Genomic DNA, 14,186 nt, shown 5'->3' with positions numbered 1-14,186 from the left:
TAATCAGCTTTGTCCATGGACCTTCACACAGTTAGTTAACAAATCAGAAATGTCTTTCTGAAGTTATGTAACGTTCCAAGCATGTGCGATAGAAAGTAGGGGTAACACAGCAGCTTCTGCAGGAGAACAACACAGTATATTTGCAGAAGTGTGTCCTTCTATGAATAGAACTTCAGAACAGACGTACTATACAAAAATAAAACCTTTAAGTTCCTATAACAAAAATGCATTCTTTGTAGGCCAAGCTGTGGAAACTAAAGCAATGAAAAAAGCACTCATATCTGCTCCTAGATTGTAAGCTCTAACGGGCAGGGCCCTATGTTACCAAATTGTATTGTAGCTGTGATGTCTACCTTCATTTTGTACAGCTCAGCACAAACTCTTGGCGCTATATAAATCCTGTATAATAATAAGAATGGTTTTCATTCTCTGTTTAGGACTGGTAATAGTAAATATACTAACTGACTGCTTAGCAGAGACAACTAATTTTTTCCCTCCAGCAAAAAAGCAGCAAAATGTGACTGTAAATAAAGCAGTAGAAAGCCCACTTCACTGGCTTTCCTGTACATACAAGGCACAGCTAGACAGGCATCAGGCACAAGACTTCAATCCATTGAGCAGTGGGATGGTAAAAAGATAGCTAGAGCCCTTTTTGAGTGCTCATGTCCAAAAGGAATCCAACAGGTCAACTGTTTACAGTTTATTTCAACTACTTGATTTCCTTAGAAGATTACTACTTTTACAACACGTAAACGGTTTTACCATATATAGGTAGATCAAACCACGCAACATTGAGAATTTAAACTGTCACTTTTGCCTTCTTTCTTCTTTACTCGAAGGCTCCTTTCACATGGGCCAGATCCGGTTTTGCTCAGCAGGGGATCCCTCCACTGATCACCTGCTGAGCTGAGGGGAGCTGCCTGATGAAAGGCCCGTCTCTGGTCTTGCCTATGCACAGCAGACATGGACACAGCCCGCTCTCCTTTATGGGCTGTCAGATGTAAAAGGACTGGTTGACAGTTTACATCCGATTACCCTCCAATCAGATGGAGGGGAACGGGTTGACTTTTTAATTTATTTTTTTTTTATTTCAGGTACTTATATAGCGCTGTCAGTTTATGCAGTGCTTTACATATATATATTGTACATTCACATCAGTCTCTAACCCTCAAGGGGCGTACAATCTAAGGTCCCTAATTCAAATTCATACACATATTAGGGCCAATTTAAACAGAATCCATTTAACCAACCAGCATGTCTTTGGAGTGTGGGAGGAAACTGGAGTACCCGAAGGAAACCCACGCAGACACAGGCAAGAACATGAAGACTTCAGGCAGGTGGTGCTGTGGCTGGGATTCGAACAAATGACCCAGTCAAAGTTCTGTTTGTTTTTGCCAGATCGGAGGTAGCCGGGTGTAAATGGACACAAGTCTGTTTACATCTGACTGCCCATAGTGGAGAGCAGAGGGTCTGGTTGGGTCCGCCTGAAAAACAGACCCGCTTGGACCAGTCATGTGAAAGGGGCCTAAGAGCTGACATCATAAGACCAGATTAGTGTAAACATTATGTTGTTTACATTCAGTAAGTCTGCATTCTGCAGTATAGAAAGTAACATAATTATAAAGTTACATAGTCAGTTTGAACAAAGATACAAGTTCATCTAGTTCAACCAATAGAAAACCTTCATATACAGAACCCTAATATCACAGTTCATCCCAAGGAAGGCAAAAAACCCCTATAAAGCACTTCTCCAGTAGGAGAACAAAATCCCTTCCTGATCCCTTGAAGACCATGGTCTTAGGCCACACAATCCCAGGAGAGACAGATCACAAACTGCAGGAGGAAGGCAGCCTCTGCTAAAATTTAGCCAGTTCATACTCATCTGCTTCTTTACAAATGCAAAACAGAATGCAGTATTAGAGGGCTCCAATGTCTTCCCTGTTGTCAGTCCTGGTCTGAAAACATTTTGCACCATTTACTGTATAGTATACCCTTCAGACTGGCTGAATGTAAACAAAGCAGTGGTTACACTGGCCTACTGAGGACAGTTTTTGGAAGCAGAGTTATCCTTGAAAATACAGCCCAAATGGTAAAGATAAAGTGCACAATTCACAAGCCATAGCAACAGGTCTTTTCATTCTAGAGCAGTGAGAACAAAGAAAGATGTTCATTTGTGTTTACTGCACTACATTGTTCTTTACCTTACTAAATAAGGTTGCGTCTGTTTCCAAGAACAAACACCACAGCATTAAAAAAATAAAATCAACCAAGGGCCATGAGGGGCATTTCCCCTTATGGCCTGTTTAACATTTGAGGGCAATTGCCCCTTTATACAGGTCGTGGTGGTCTATGACACCAGACCTGACAAACAGTTTTACATCAGATTTAGTTTTTTCTGTTATCTTATTGTTGCAGGTCTTCCATTTAAAGGTCCCCAAGGGACCCCTTTGGTCGCCACCAACAGATAATTGTTTGAAATATTGTATTTTGTACATGTCCTGTTTCAGCTTGAAAGGGCTCCAGTTTTTCTTATGAAAAAATGAATAAACACTAAAAGAAAAAAATCAAATCATATAAAGAACAGCATTTCTGGAATGTATTTGAAAATAAAACTTCAGTTTGGCTAAAAAGACCAAAAGTCTGTCTTCTATAAGGGACATGTTATATTTGTGTATTAAGGTCAGGTATGTTTTTGAAAATTCCTGTTTATTGCATTCTTGGTGCAGAATCCAACAAGTGTGTATTCCACAGGGATGATTTGTACCTCATGTAAACCCACTGCAATAAATGAAAAACGCAGAGCAGTGAATGAGCCTTCGATGTTCACACTGCTGTGTCATTGTATTTGTCTTTATACACACTCACATTATGAAAACTCTGTTGAACTAAGCATTACACAGAAGTATAGTGAATCATCACCTTTGATATAAGAAAGCTCATTGAGGCAGAAAGCTTCAAATTTTCCACAGAATCGGACAGCATATCAGTTCTGCCTCTCAATTTGTTGTTTTAAGACAAACTGACGGCACAAAGGCACCAAGCAAGATATGAACAGTCTGAAAAAGGTTTTCTGCTGCATTAGATGGGTGTGCATTGACCCCGGAGTTAAGGATACCCGAGACATTTCAGCTGCTTATTTTCCTATTGTGACTCCTATCCGGGCCAAGCTTTCATCACATGCTGCTTCCGTATTCTATAGGGGGACTACACACTATTGACAATAATCAGAGTAATACATCCACAGGCAGCCATTTTTTTCAGGTCAGGCACCAATTATATAATTAAAGGGTCTGCTTGTTGTATCTTCAGAGTGTACATATGTTGAGTAATTATTGTATTGTTTACAACAAAGTACTTTTTGAAATGTTTTTCACAAGTTTGTGCTTCCAAATTGTCATTAAATAGATGTCTATATTAACCAATAGAGGGAGCTCTCAGTGACTTAGCCCAATTACTTGGTCTCCTTTGACAACTAGTGAAATACAATATTAACCACACAGTGGGGTTGAGTTACTAGAACTGCTGAGTGCAAAATTTGGTGCAGCTCTGCATGGTAGCCAATCAGATCCTAACTTGCATGTAAGCTTTGAAAAAAACCCCCACAAAATGGAAGCTGATACCATGCACAGCTGAACCAGATTTTGCACGCTCCAGTTTTAGTAAATCAACCCCTTTGTGTTGGGAAATATCTGTTGGCAGTGAGACTGCTTGGTACTCCAATGTTCATCTAATGTGTATGGGCATGTCAGCTGTGTGTACTGAATGGAAAGGTATTAATAAAACATATCAACATACAGGACAGCAACAGTTTTAAACCGTATGCTAACCTGTGAAATAGATAAATGCCAACAGAAGCTGCACCAGATTTTGCACTCTCCAGTTTTAGTAAATCAACCCCATAGAGTGCATTGTTTTCAATGAGTCAGCTGACTCAGATTTCAATGTGAAAAGGAGCCGAAACGCGCCCTGCAAAGAAGAAGCAGAGACCACATACAGTATGCAATAAGAAAAATGTCTGCTCCCATGTATCCAGGTGCCAGATATCACCGCATACCTTCAGAGGTCTAATGGTGTTTATGCCTTGATGGGTCAGGGCCTTTTTGGTAACAAAAGAGGGACCTACTCAATATGGGGTAGGTGATCATAAAGTTATGACTGATTGGTGTATATTGCTACAAACTATTCAAAGAAATATGGTGTTACCTGTAGCCCTTTTCTGCACCCCTGTATCCTGGCTGAAAAACTCCCATATTTTAGGTATTTGTCCATCCTGCCTAGTTGCCAGGACACACCTTAAGTTGAGCATTTGCCTCCAGCATCACAGGAGCAAGCACTTTCTTGTTCAAAAGCTGCGCATGCAGAGTGTGCTTTCCCGTCATATCAATGCTAAACTCAGCAGCTGCTGCTACATGGGAAGGAAACACACCGTGCATGTACAGCTATTGGAATAGAAGGATGTGTCGCTCCTGTGATGCTGGGGGTAAGTGCCCACTATACAGGGTGTCCTGACAACTAGGCAGGACAGAGGAATGCTAACAATCCGGGACTTCTTCAGCCAGGCTTCAGGGGTGCTGCAAAAGGCCTACATGTATGCCAATTACACTAAGCAATATTTTTCAAACTTGTGCAGGGTATTTTAATCTACTGGGGACCCTTGACTGCATAGTCAGTTTTCTTTAAAGGGTGAACTTCGCTAATGAACATGAATACACTGAGAAGATTATTTATATCGAGTTCACCTGTTTATGTCTAATAAAACATCGAAAAGATTGTGCATTCCCTTTAAGTTCTGTGTTTAGTGGCAGTTTGAAGTGTCTCACACCTCGTTCTGTATATCTTGTCATGATTTTTACATCATACTGGATTTGGAGATCTCTTAATTTTTCAGTCATTTAAATGCTGAGATGCACAATGTAGTGTGCAGTTTATTAGAAATTATGTGATTTGGCTCCCAAAAACATAAATGACCTTCCTTCTGTACAAATTGAATGGACTGTTTAGGTTTATACTCATAGCATAGTCGCATAGTTGTAAATCTATTGTACAATCAGATTGTGTAGTGTAAAGCACATGGAAGAAAAATATATTTTAAAAATATTCTTCCCAAATACATTGACATATATTTGAAATACTACAATTTTGGCCATATTCAATATATATATATATTGTATGTTGAAATGCGTTATTTATATATTACAAAATATATGAAAAATATTTTTAAAAATACATTTTCAAATATACTGTATGTCTTTAAAATACATTTAATCTACATTTTTGGAATGCATTTACAAATATATGTAAAAATATATGTTAAAATGTTTTTATATGTTAAAACAATCTGAAGAATATATTTAAATATATTTTTCAGACATTTTGTAATATATATATTAAAAAAACGCATTTCAACATACAGTATATATACATATATAGAAATATTTTCAATACGGCCAAAATTGTAGTATTTCAAATATATATCAATATATTCAGAATATTTTTAAAATATATTTTTAATATATTTTTCTTCCATGTGGGTTGTGCTTCCACTAGTGGCCACTATTTTGGTGCTTACAGAATATGAAATAAATGTGTTAGTAGGAGATATTTAGAACTCTAAGCATCTCTACCATAAGATCCTTTCAGAAGTTTTTGTTTAGGCTGGAGTTCCTCTTAATGTAATGTTCAAACTTTGAAAGCCACATAACATTACTTCCATTTTGTGTCCTAATGTAACATATCATCCATCCTTTCATTTTTCTTCTGCACATTAAAATGAATGTAATGCAGTGAAGAATCATGATTGACCATATAATAGGAATATTACCTATATTCTGGATGAGAGGACCGGTGTTCCTCAGTGTAGATATAGCCCTTTCTGGACAAAGCTCAGCAAGAAAGTACTACACATCTTCATGTCTGATTCTGGTGTGACTGGTAGTTAAAGCAGATATTACCCATACAAAATAAAAACCTATGGGATGGATCAGAATGAAGGCAACCCATACAAAGATGGATATTTAATCGTGGGCGTGACATTGATGTATTTTCCATTATTATATACTGTACTGCCACAGTACCAGTGGCTTACAGAATATACAGAACCAATGGCCAGTTTGGTCAAACACCAAGTCATCTATAATCTGCTTTTAGGTTGTGGGTGAAAACTATAAAGTTGGACATAGATGAATAGATTTTGTTTGCTTTTATTATTATTATTGCTTCTATTATTTGATTTTGTTAGAAATTCTTTTGACAAAAGTTTTCCATCCTGCTCCTTCAAATTTTCTCATCATGCGGTCCAAAATGAACGTCAATTTGACCCAACTAATGATTAGAGAAACAAACAAACTTTTTTAAGCCGGCAATAGCCGGTTCAAATCTTGGCCGGTTCAGCATCAAACCATGTATGAGCAGGCTGAATGTACCCAGGTTGATCGATCGATTGATCAACTTGGGTATAACCAGCCTGTCGGATTTCACATGCAATTATTGCTAGCGACTACTATAGCTGCTAGCAGTAATCACTGTGTTCTCCTGGCAGCTCCCCCTGCCAGGACAATGGCTCCGTGGGATGTATTCCCCCAATAGCCTTGACTGTGTTGATGGAGGAATTGAGAAATTTTCTTTCCTGAAACCCGTAGTTGCAGAAAGGAAAATCGCTCCATCTATGGCTGACTTTAGAACCTTCTTTCCCCAAAAATTTCCATTCAAAATTCTATCCATCTATGGCCATATTAAGAGCTGAAGAAAGACAGGCAAACAGGAGGAAAATATTCCAATTCTAAGCATACTGTATAATGTCCCTTAAGGGACCTCTAAGACTTTTTAATTGTTCCTGTTTCTCTATAGGAAAGCAGCCAAAGCAATCCCCATTCATGTTCTACTGTACACTGTCAGCCCCTTCAGGGATAAACTCTCAGTCTCAGAGGTGCAGCAAAGTGACTGAGCACTGTCACTTCTCTTTTCATCTGCCATGCCCAGCGACCAAACTGCCCAGTAAGGCCACCCCAAGCCAAATTTTGCCTTCAAATTGGCTCATAAATAATCTTTTCAGGCACATATTCACACACACATGCAGGTATGTGCCCTGGGAAGGTGGTCAGAGAGCAAGCAGCAACAAAATTGAGTACCTAGAGTAAATAAGCAGAACATTTCTGTGCATTATAAAATGGTCTCAGAAGAAGTAAACAATCATAAACGGTGCTGTAATCCGTGGTTTCACTAGCATTATCCAAGTGTGTATGGCCACATAAATTTGATATTGCAACCGCATAGCAGATTCTCAATAGCGGTCTTCCACCAAAACACCTGCTACATTATATTGTCAGCATGAAAGCAGGTTGACTGCTTAATTTATATCACTTCATTAAAATGTTTAACCATAACGAGGTTTAATAAAGGATTAATCAGAACTACATTTGCATACTTAGTGTGGCTCACAGACACTTATTATATCTGAATGTGTCTCAGAAGATGACAAAGCGTGGGTAAGCTCTCTAATCAGCATATAAGTGCCACATTACAGCATACATACAGAGACATCATAGTAAAACACACACAGGCTTATTTATTGACAAATGCAAATGATAAGGGAGACAAACCATAACAACAGAAATTGATGATTTGTATATCTACTGCGCCCTGCACCTCTTTGCACTGCCTAACTAAACACTGTAAATCAATGTACAAATCAGGGGCTACAGGGGACGTGACAACACATTAGTTACAGCTTGCTCAGCTACAGCAACTAAATATTGGGAGCCAACAAATGGATACTGGAATGTGTAAATGAGATTTATTAACTCTTGTCAGAAACAAACATTTCTACCACTTACTCTACTCCACTCATATTAGCACTTATTTAGATTCTTTTTCATGCCTTCAGTTACACAGTACCTATAACACCCCAAGAAACAGTATGTGGCCTAAGAATTGGTCACACTCCAGGATTTGGTATGTGGTTTAAGAATCAAGCACATCCCTGGAACCAGTATATGTCTGGAGAATCAGTCACACACCAGAAACTAGCATGTGGTTCAAGAATCAATCACATCCCTGGAACTAGTTTGTGATCCAAGAAACAGAGTGAGGCTTGGGGATCAATTGCATCCCAGGAACTAGTATGTGGCCTGAGAAACAGTCATGTCCCTTGATCCAGAATGTGGCTTGGGAATCAATTGCATCTCTGGAATTAGTATGTGACCTGATAATCAATCGCATCCCTTGAACCAGAATGTGTCTTGGGGATCAACCGCATCTCTGGAATTAGTATGTGACTTGAGAATCAGTCACGTCCCTTGAACCAGAATGTGGCTTGGGGATCAACCGCATCCTTGGAATTAGTATGTGACTTGAGAATCAGTCACGTCCCTTGAACCAGAATGTGGCTTTGGGACTAATCACATCCGTGGGACTATTATGTAGCCTGACAATCCATCCCATCCCTTGAACCAGAACGTGGCTTGGGGATCAATCGCATCCCTGTAATTAGTATGTTACCTGAGAATCAGTCATGTCCCTTGAACCAGAATGTGGCTTGGAGATCAATCGCATCTCTGGAATTAGTATGTGACCTGAGAATCAGTCACGTCCCTTGAACCACAATGTGGCTTGGGGACCAACCGCATCTCTGGAATTAGTATGTGACCTGGGAATCAGTCACGTCCCTTGAACCAGAATGCGGCTTGGAGATCAATCGCATCCCTGGAACTAGTATGTGGTCTGAGAATCAGTCACATCCCTTGAACCAGAATGTGGCTTGGGGATCAATCTCATCCCTGTAATTAGTATGTTACCTGAGAATCAGTCATGTCCCTTGAACCAGAATGTGGCTTGGGGATCAATTGCATCCTTGGGACTATTATGTGGCCTGAGAATCCATCCTGTCCCTGGAACTAGTATGTTGCCCGAGAATCAGTCACTCCTCCCAGGAACTAGTATGTGGCCCAGGAATCAGTCACACCCCAAGTATTAGTGTGCGACTTCAGAGTCTGCGAATGGTTGTACTAGAGCCAGGCATTCTGCTTTGTGTCACAAGTGAAATTCTACTCTACATATATACTTCCCCAAACCAGCAATAAAATCAGGAAACAGCCTTTAATTAGTATTAACCATTTTTAGACTAAAACGCCTGCAGCAAGCAATTACTGTATTAGCTCCCTCAGGCAGAGGTAGGGTTAAATAGTCTGATGATTCCCTGGTCAAGTGACCTCTTGCACAGCCAGCCTGCAGGAGCTTGTAACTGTCCATCATCCAGGGGCTACTCCGCCCCCCTCATTAGGAAGGTAAATAATGGAGAGAGGGAGAAGTAGGTGATGAAGGAGATAGCAGAACAAATGAGGACCAGGAGGGAAAAAGGACACCAGCTTAAAAAAAAAATAGTCAGTGACTCCAGCAGTGTCCTTGCTGCTCCCCCCACGCACCTTCCAAAAGAGTGTGTGCAGTCCTTTTGGATTAGTCTCTTCTCTCTCCATTGCCCTGGGCAATCATGTTAAAACTCACATGGCTGGTGCTTATTCAGATAAACCCAACAATGCACACCAGCGGTTACCATGTGAATCCTCACAAACCGCACAAGAATGTGCTGGTTCAAATCCCCCTGACCCTCCTCCAAAGGCAAATTTATTCAAGGCAGCACACTGCTCTGTGCCGCTCTGAAAGCCAGGCTGCTAGTGGGAATGCCACCTTGTATCCATACACCACAAATAACATGCAGCATCATGGCACGGAGAAAATCACCACTGGCTGTGCAGCCTGCAAGTTTACAGCAAAAAAAATCCATGCCAACTTTTAAAAATAATTTACAATATGATTTCCGTTGTTCCAAAGCTGGCTACACCTGATACTGCTCATCTTATCATGGATTATGTTTTAAAAAAGAATTTGTCTTTAGAAAAGATGCCATTACCATAAATCCAGTTTTAAATCTGCAGTTTTATCAGTATCTGGATTAAAAACAGCAAAATAAAAAAATTCTTCTTGAGTATGGCCTCTTTCAACATTTTTCTCTGGTGCCCAGGCATGTAGCTGTGTAGAGAGCTTGCTGATGCTTTCTGGTATGGTGTCAGAGATAAAACTGAAAGATGCCAAAACCGCTGTGTTCCTATCACTATTGCTTGATAAGAAAAGTATCCCCTTCACCCCTCCATCCAAAACAACCTTAATAATCACTGAGGCGCTCTCACTGGATAGAGGGGTGGCATCTGGGTGGGTAAGCGAAAAGACTAAGGTGTCACATCAGCTTGGTCCACACTAACCCACTGAAAGATGGGAGCACGTCCAGCTCATCACCGGCAATAATGAATACTAGAAATTGGATGTGTGCATTACTGGTGTGCAGTAATCCAGTTTTTAGCATAATGATTGTCAGTGGGTAGACAACAAGTTAGGACAAACCCTTCACAGCAAAATCAAACTAATTTCAAAGAGGAAAGCAAAGAAAGGTTTTCTTTTTAACAAAAGTAATAGCTTGCATCCTGCCTGTTCTTAAGGTGGAGTTTTCAGTCTTAAGATGGCTTCCAGGTACATTTTAAAAAGCCTAGTGAATATGAATTGATAAAATGCTTTGGAATCAAATATGTAGCAATATTTTTAAAAGATATATATATATATATATATATATATACACACACACACACAGTATATATATGTACACACACACCAAGAACATATGTCGGGGCAAACTCCAAAACCCAAGACTAATGCCGAAAGCCAATGTCTAGTAAAACTTAAGCACCATTAAACAAATGAACTGGCTTTTCTCATTGTTAAAATCCAGATTTTTTTTTTCTTTTAAATAACTCCACTAACCATGTGTATGCAAATCGTCAAACATAATTTTAAAGTAAAACAGACTTAACTAAACCCAGTGGGGTGATTTACTAAAGATGATGCACATACTCAATTTGCAAACTGAACTTTCTGAATAAAGCAAAGCTTTGTAACTTTCATTGTCTGAAAGCAAAAATCCTGTTGTTTTCTCCTGTGCACAAGATTTGGTATGTTTTGCAAAGTGAATTTTCACTTTAATGAATGAAATTAAGCTAATTGAAAACTCACTTTCTAAAGAATACCCAATCACGAAGAAAAAAAAAAACAAAAAAAACAGCACAGGATTTTTGCTTACAGATGACTGAGCACAGCTCACCCCATTCACTAAGGTCGAGTCCAGCAGGGACCATCTGAATTTCGATCCATGTATGGGCAGACTGGTTGTGTACAACCAGCCTGTCGGGTTTTTGCTGAATGATCAGTGCCGCTGGCTATAGCCAACCACACTGATCACTGTATTCTGACGGTGGGAAGTTTCCCTGCTGTCAAAATACATTAGCTCTGTGGGAAGGATTCCTCTATCCATATTGGATATGTGGATGGGGGAATCTGCTCATTTTTTTTGTTCATCCTAGAGGCTGAATGCAAAAAATGAATCACCTTAAATGAAAATTCACTTTACTAAGTAAAAATTAGGTTTTATTAGAGGTAAGATCAGGATGTTGTTTTGGAAGGAGAGGGGTCTTCTATAGGTCTTTTCACAGAATTACAAGAGGGTAAATGAGTTTCAGGCTTTATTTTTGATTAGGGTAAGCACCCGTGTATTTGGTATCACATTCAAGATACTGCTAATGGACACAGAGGTTTAAAACTGAAGACCACAGATTGTAAATTCCTCTTTCTGCTGATGATTGCTGCTTCATTTTAGGGTGTATAATAATGGAAAGCTCGAGATCTTGTACCATAAGCAGATTGTACGTAGCAGCTTCTGTTTCCAGTAAACAATAGATGGAGGGAAAATTGCTCAGCTGACTTTAGCCTTTTTACACGTGTTTAGTAATTTTTCATAGTTATAAGACTGCACTATTTAATCTTCTCAGTTGATCCAGACTATGAAAAAATGAACCTAGAGAAGACCAATAATGGGTTGTCCACACTTATTTCACAATTCAAAGCACGTGTTTCTCAGCTGGTGAGGAAAGTCTTTTATCTGAATAGCAGGTTAAAAATGAATATTCGACTGAGCACCTAGGTATAAAGTGGTCACTGCTACAAGGTTCCTGAATATTCTGAACTGTAGACAAAACTATAACTTGGCCAAACCTACTACACTTAAGATATCTGTAGATCATTTTGTACACAGAATGTCAGAATTCATGAGATCTGCATATCCATATGAATAGCACTGCTTCTGGTATAACAACTATTGGATGCAAAGGATTTTTATTTCTTATGGAAAAATTGGTACAATCACCTTCATTACCACATACCTTGTATGGCCACATTTCTCCGACTAACATGTAAGATGAATACATCTTAAGACTATTCTCAGCCATCCTCCAGGCTTGTCTACAATTCATTTAGTCTTTTTTTTTGGCATGGCTGCCATATGATTTTAGAAGGTTCTACATTATACAGTATGTTCCATTATAATACATTTTATTTCTCAAAAGTCATTCCAAGTTATGTTATTTTGAGTTGTGATCCAAAGCAGTAAAATTACTGAACCGCTTAAATGTGCCTCTGAGTGGGGCTGCAGCCTCTTCTTACATGAGTCTGTGCTATGCAACTTTGTCTGAACATCATCTAGAAGCCTACAATATGTAGTTGTCCAACTCATTCATTGGCATGGTGTTACCAGAACACAGATTAGCAGAAACTATGTCATTTTAGGCAGCAGGGTAGGCTGCAGTTCTGACTGGATGAAAAACAAAAGCCCTGATATGGTAAGCTTGTGCACACTGTATGTTTTTAAATGTTCAGTTATGACTGGAGTTTTCCTTTAAGATCATATGAAGCATTTACAAAGAGGTGCTTGTGTCACAATAAATGGCATAAAAATTAATCTCTGTACAAGTGTCAGTGCATAGTTTTATTCAATGTTGCTCAATAAAATGTGACTAACTGGTGCACATGGATAAGTAGCATTTTGCAGTATGTAACTTAAAGTCCATTCAGCGCCGTGGCTCACAGACCCCACTGTCCTGATGTGAATAACAATTCTCTGGACTCTTTGGGATACCAGATCCACATCTCAATATCTTCCTTGTCATAATATGTTATAAAAATACAAAATACATTACTGATTTCTAATCTCTGCTCCCGAGTACTCAGATTTCCAGTGCCATTTCTCTAAGACAGCATTTTAACATTCAGCTTTTTGACAGCAGTAACTCTCAGAGAAATGTGTGATTTTATCTACCCCAAATAATATGCTAGACAGCAAGTCCTGCTGAGGCGGCATGGGCAGAAGAAGATTGCTTTAGAAGAACCTGGGAATTGTTCAAATGATACCCTCACTGTTTAGAATCTAACAAATCGTTTAAAAGCATTTGGTAATCTAATCAAGTATTTAACGTCTAGCAAAACAGTAAATAAATTGGCAAAAGAGATCTTTCAATGAGGTGTTGCAGCCTCCAGTGGGTAAGAATTGCTCATATCCTCAGATAATCTATAACAGAACAACCTGTCTACAACCTCTGTTTTGTGGCTGCATGCAGAAACTGAGGTGTTATTAATGGTCAGGAACACAGGCCAGACAGGGAGAAGAGACCAGGTAACTAGAGAGAAGTCAAAGCTGGGTTGTAAGGTATGGTGGGAGTTATAATTTGTGGATCATGAAGTGAAACAAAGTGAAATGCTGGAGATTTAACAAAGCTTTCAGGTCACAAACACATACTGAAGAATAATAGGAGCTGAACACAGTAAATGTCTATTAAACATCCAATCAATTAAAATCCAGAACATCAGCAATGGGTGAAAACAACTGCAATTAAACAAAAAAACACAACAGCCTCCACATGCGTAGAACATTTAAAGCCGACAGTTTTTATTTTTTTTAATTTTTGGGCAGAGAAGGTAAAAACCAACGCGATTCTTTTTATTTTTTAGGTCTGTGTCTTCTTGGGGAGATTTCCTTTCACATCCTTTATTGGGGACAAAACAGGAAGAGACAGGTAATCTTTTCAAAGTGAGCGGAATTCAGCAACTAGACAAATGTCAATAGAACAGGTGTCCTCAGTGGAAGATTTGCTCCAGTGACAGCTGCAGAATGTTGCAAGACCCATTACTTTCTGTCCTGATGACAATGGTTGCTGGGACAAAAAAAAATGGGTGCTTCTCCCTTTGCAACAAGTAATTTACCACTTTCTGGGCTGCTAAAAAAAAGTCTTTGGATCAGCATTTCCCAACACGGGTGC

At 39.2% G+C, this 14,186-nt stretch overlaps 1 protein-coding gene across 7 annotated transcripts in view; it reads right to left on the bottom strand.

Annotated features, from left to right (window-relative positions):
- Positions 1-14,186, bottom strand: part of EHBP1 (EH domain binding protein 1) — a 547,128-nt gene that overhangs the window by 3,543 nt on the left and 529,399 nt on the right. The window lies entirely within an intron of this gene.

This window comes from Staurois parvus, unplaced genomic scaffold (assembly GCF_062004578.1).
Source record: "Staurois parvus isolate SC_StPar_1 unplaced genomic scaffold, SC_StPar_1.0 ptg000117l, whole genome shotgun sequence".
Lineage (NCBI taxonomy): Eukaryota > Metazoa > Chordata > Amphibia > Anura > Ranidae > Staurois > Staurois parvus.
Note: the sequence above shows the minus strand (reverse complement) of the source record. Positions and strands in the feature narration are given on the sequence as shown.